The sequence below is a fragment of the Panthera tigris genome, chromosome B1, assembly GCF_018350195.1.
Source record: "Panthera tigris isolate Pti1 chromosome B1, P.tigris_Pti1_mat1.1, whole genome shotgun sequence".
NCBI classification, from domain to species: domain Eukaryota; kingdom Metazoa; phylum Chordata; class Mammalia; order Carnivora; family Felidae; genus Panthera; species Panthera tigris.
In genome coordinates this window covers 69,151,020-69,156,754 of record NC_056663.1, presented here as the reverse complement: position 1 = coordinate 69,156,754, position 5,735 = coordinate 69,151,020, and the positions used below count along the sequence as shown (strand labels likewise).

General features: G+C 42.3%; 1 pseudogene; it reads left to right on the top strand.

Moving 5' to 3' along the window:
* The first annotated feature begins 1,652 nt into the window (after window positions 1-1,652).
* Window positions 1,653-2,079, top strand: LOC102966837 (annotated as a pseudogene).
* Window positions 2,080-5,735: the final 3,656 nt, after the last annotated feature.

Here is a 5,735-nt window from a genome sequence, read left to right as displayed (position 1 = left end):
CATGTTGTCAACGCCTTGACTCATATCCAGACCTGCTCATTTGGAAGGTAAAGCACACGAAGGAGGAATCTCAACTGCAAATATCACCCCACCTATATCCTGGCACCCCAAAATATGTCCCTTTCACAAAAACTACAGAACATTTATGAACGAAGTTGAAAAGGACACAAAGAAATAGAAAAATACTCCATGCTCAAGGATTGGAAGAACATTGTTAGAATGTCGATACTACCCAGAGCAATCTACACTTTTAAGGTAATCACTATCAAAATACCACCAGCATTTTTCACAGAGCTAGAACAAACAATCCCAAAATTTTTGTGGAACACAAGACCTTGAATAGCCAAAGCAATCCTGAAAAAAGAAAAGCAAAGCTGGAAACATCCCAATTCTGGACTTCAAGCTGTATTACAAAGCTGTAGTCATCCAAACAATATGGTACTGACACAAAACCGACACATAGATCAATGGAATAGAATAGAAAACTCAGAAATGGACCCACAAGTATATGGTCAATTCATCTTCGACAAAGCAGGAAAGAATATCCAATGGAAAAAAGTTTCTTCAACAAAAGTTGTTGGGAAAACTGGACAACAACATGCAGAAGAATGAAGGTGGACCACTCTTACACCATATATAAAAATAAATTCCAAGTGGATAAAAGACTTAAATGTGAGATAGGAAATCATCAAAATCCTAGATAAGAACACAGGCAGCAACCTCTGACCTTGGCCACAGCAACATCTTACTAGACATATCTTTGGAGGCAAGGGAAACAAAAGCAAAATTGAGCTGAGACCTCATCAAGATAAAAACTTCTGCACAGCAAAGGAAACAATCAACAAAACTAAAAGGCAGCCTACAGGATGGAAGAAGATATTTGCAAATGATATATCTGATAAAGGGTTTGTATACAAAATTTATAAGGAACTTATCAAAGTCAACACCCGAGAAACAAACAATCCAGTAAAGAAATGGGCAGAAGACATGAATAGACATTTTTCCAAAGAAGACATCTAGATGGCTAACAGACACATGAAAAGATGCTCATCATCACTCATCATCAGGGAAATACAAATCTAAACCACAATGAGATATTACCTCACACCTATCAGAATGGTTAAAATGAACAATTCAGGAAACAACAGATGTTGGTGAGGATGCAGTCTCTTGCCGTGTTGGTGGGAATGCAAACTGGTACAGCCACTCTGGAAAACAGTATGGAGTCTCCTCAAAAAGTTAAAAAAATAACCACCCTATGATGAATCATTAAAGAAAATGTGATATATATATATATATATATATATATATATATATATATATATAATGGAATGGAATATTATTCAGCCATCAAAAAGAATGAAATCTTGCCATATGCAAATGACATAGATGGAAATAGAGAGTGTTATGCTAAGTGAAATAAGTCAGTCTGAGAAAGACAAATACCATATGATTTCACTCATATATCGAATTTAAGAAACAAAAGAGATGAATATAAGGGAAGGGAAGGAAAAATAAAATAAGATAACAGAGTGGGAGGAAAAACATAAGTGACTCTTAACTAAGAGAACAAAAACAATAGTCTTCTGGTTAGTCAGGTGAGATGCTATGAGAGACAGTGTTCGGGACTGTTCTCTTAGAGGGACAGCAAGATGGCAGTGTTAGCCACGGTGTCTTTGATCAGAAAGGTGATCAGCATTGCAAAAGCCCCAGGAGCTGTTGGTCCCTACAGTCAAGCTTTGTTAGTCAACAGTACTATTTACATTTCAGGACAGGTAGGCATGAACCTTCCAGTGGACAGCTGGTGCTAGGAGGGATGGCAGAAGAAACCAAACAAGCCCTTGTCAACATGGGTGAAATTCTGAAAGCTGCAGGTTGTGATTTCACTAAAATGTAAAGACAACTGTTTTGTGGGCTGACATAAATGGCTTCAAAACCGTCAATGAAACCCACAAACAACATTTCAAGAGTAGCTTTCCTGCTAGAGCCACTTACCGGGTTGCTGTTCTGCCAAAGGAGGCCGTGTGGAGACTGAAGCCAGTGGCTGTCCAAGGACCTCTCACAACAGCATCGCTGTAAGTGGGTCCAGCATTATTTAGTCTGGAATTATAAATAATGTTTTTAAATTCACATCTTAATTTTTACAGCTGATGTTGGAAAGTGCACGTCTGACTAAAACATTTGAAGTTATTGTGGAAACACCCTATAATAAGGGGAATTGAGCATGAATTGAAGATCAGAGGACAAATCCTGTTACCGGTGTTATAAACCACCCTTAAGCACACTCATATGACTGCGTATGGGAAAAGAGACACTCATTACATACTTACTCTCATAAATAATAGTAAAGGGAAATAACGTGCAGGAGAGATGAGTTACTATTCCTGATAAATAATAAAGTGCACACCTCATTCAATTAAATTCTATTAATTTAATGATGTGAAATACTTAGTTCTCACATCAGCTATCTACTTCTGCTTTCACTTGAGTAAAATTGAAGTATTGGAGTTTGAGTGGTAGAAGTAAAGAAGACAAAAGCGGACCAAAATTTTAAGAGATAATATTTTTTCTAATGGAAATAAAATAAACATGCAGTTTTGAGTGAATGAATGAATGAATGAATGAATAAAAACAATAGTCTTCTATTTCTGCCCAAGATGAAATAGCAGATCAGATTTACTCTCCTGCCTAAAGCAACCAAGAATACTAAATGAAGTTGTTTGGAACAATGATTTTAAAGACACCGAGCATCAGACAGTGAAGGGCAGTGATCCCTAAGAGATAATAAACATCCTTGGGGCTGTCCCAGTTTACTGCTTTAAGAGTTTCCAGACCCCAGTGCAGGAAGGCACAACCTGAGGGCAAGGTCTCCTTGAGTTGAGGAGAAGCAAGCAAGATTCTGGGGAGATGAAGGAGGCTAGAACAGGCCATGTAGAGGGTTAAAGAAATCTTCTCACTGAAGAGAGAAATCTGGGAATGTGCAGATGGTTCTCTTTAAGTACTCAGCCAAGTACTGATCAGCACCTGTAGGTGAGCAAACAATCTGAAGCCAGAAAAAGAACCACCTGGAAGGATTAAAGAGAACAGCACTCGAGGCACTCACAGACCTGGAACAGTGTCTGCTCCCACCAGCCAGAGAGGAAAACTTCCTAATTCATGGGGCATCAGATGGGATTTGCCTTAGTTGTGGGGAACGATTAGCCTTTGACTATATGCCCCACTGGTCCTGCGGGACCTGAAAGAATCAAATACACATATCAGGGTTTAATTGGAGAACCAGGACCACAGTGACTAATATGGAGTGAGGGGTTCCTTATAGGGTTTAAACTTAATTGTCGGAGAAGCTGGGGAAGGAAAACTCCGGAAGGGGGTAGCTGGAGAACCCGAGAAACATCTCTAAGCCGGAACCCCACGGAGAGCTGGTGCAGAAGTCTATGCAAAGCTGCTGTGTCTGTAGCCGCCTGCTGGCCAGGCGGAGAGTGTTGTAGGTCAGCTGGGTCAGAGGGAGGGAACAGGTCGCGCTGCAGAGTGGAAGCAATCAGGGAAAAACTAGAACCCACGAAGACCAGCCAGAATTCACAAAGACAAAGTAAAACCGACAAGGACAAGCAGGAATATGGGTCTTTTCCCAAGACACCTCCAGAGACCGGCACCCGCGGGGCTGCCCAAGTGCCTGGCCCAGGACTTGGAGAGGAGGCAGGAGGAGCAGCAGCAAAGTCAAATGCAGCTGCACACCGAGCTGCAGCTGTAGTGCAAGCCTCAGCGCTGCCCCAGCCCAAGGAAGTGGATTACAGATCAGCGGCCACATGCACGAGCTGCAGCGGCACTACAACCCTGCAAGAGTCGTCGGTGTCACTGTCGTTGCTTCCTCTACCTTCCAAATACTGCACACATTTCTCCTGTGCCCAGTCCGCACCCAGAATCATACGGGAAACGCGATTCCAGCGTCGTTTTTTTTTCTCACCGACACAACTCATTCTATCTTACTTCTCGTATCTGTAATAGCAAATTCTTATTTGGTCTCCTTTCCTATCCTAACATCCCCCAAATCCTCTAAGTTAATGCTTCTAATGCACAGGTAAGAATCACCTGGGAATCTTCTTAAAAAGTATATTCCAATACAGTAGGTCCAGGATGGGGCCTGCGATTCTGATGTCTGACATGCCATGTCTTTACGCAATGAGAACCCCGCAAGTGAAAATGCCCTGGTGGCAGTTTTCAAACTGTGTTCCATGGGGCCCCAGGTTCCTCACAGATGCTGATAGCGCACAGGTTGGTGGGGAAAGGTCGGGTTTGCCCTATGCATCACCCTAGGCTGCTCTGCTTTTGTCTGTTTTATATATTGGAACCTCATGTAAAATCGCATTTGTGGAAAAATATACATGATTTCCCTGGTTTAATATCAGTAACAACAACAAAATCTAAAAATCATTTGATCTTGAAGGTTCGTGAACCTAACTGCAAAACTCTCTTGGCATTGTTTTTGAAGAAAAAATTAATAAATACTCCATTCCGCTTATCTGCACTACATTATAAAACAAATTATAAAAGCCAAATTTTCCTCAATATGTTTAATAGATTTACTGACTGCCCATTACAACCTTGAGCTAATCACAAAGAAACTTCTTAGAGATTTTATTTCTGTACCTACGTTCAATTCCACAAATATCCATGGAGTGCTAAGTATGTTACGGATGCAGTGCCTTAGGAGACAAAAGGATTCAGTCACAGTTTCAGTATTCAAAGAGATTTGCTTCCTGTTAGGAAGAATAAAACAATTTACTATAAAACATGAAAGTGAGAGGGGTGCCTGGATGGCTCAGTCGGTTAAGCATCCAACTTCAACCCAGGTCATGATCTCGCCCTTCATGAGTTCAAGCCCCAGGTCATGATCTCACCCTTCATGAGTTCAAGCCCCGCATCCAGCTCTGTGCCAACAGCTCAGAGCCTGGAACCTGCTTCAGGTTCTGTGTCTCCCTCTCTCTCTGCCCCTCCTCTGCTCACACTCTCTCTCTGTCTCTCAAAACTAAATGTTAAAAAAAAAAAATTTTTAACATGAAAGTGAGAGGAGAACCATAAAAAGTACAAAGGTTCAGGAGTTCAGGAGAGAAATTGTCTCTATTTGCGATGACCAGGAGCTCCTAGAGCGGTTGCCCCAGACAATGAGCATTGCTGCACAGGGTTTCCAGGAGGCGGCCCTAGCAGAGTGAGGACTGAACTGGCTGCCCTCACAGTTGCAGGCAGGGAGCATGAGTTGTATGTAGTCCTTGCTGTTTCCCTGCCGTGAGGCTAGGCGGCATGGGTGTCCAGCACGGGGCATCACTTTCAGTGGCCCACTTGCAGCATGCATGGACAAGGAGGCTACAGAACTGCTTGAGTTCACGTCCTAAGTACCAAGGGAGGTCAGCGGCCAGCTCTAAGTACACTTACCAGCAGGAAATGGGAATGGGGATGGGAGTCAGGCAAAATTCTTGGCAGGCACCACGAATGCAGTGGCTCTGAATCTCTGCCATCACCTGTTTATAAGATTTCTGTGTGTCTGTGGCTGATTTGTCCCTTTTCTCATTCAAACTAGCTTCAGGTGACAGTTCTAAAATGCAACCACCTTCTGAAAATTAGAGCCTCGTGATGATTTTGAAATTCTGATATGGAAAAGTTTAAGTGGATTCAAAATCTATTAACACTAGGGGCGCCTGGGTGGCTCAGTCGGTTAAGCGTCCGACTTCAGCTCAGGT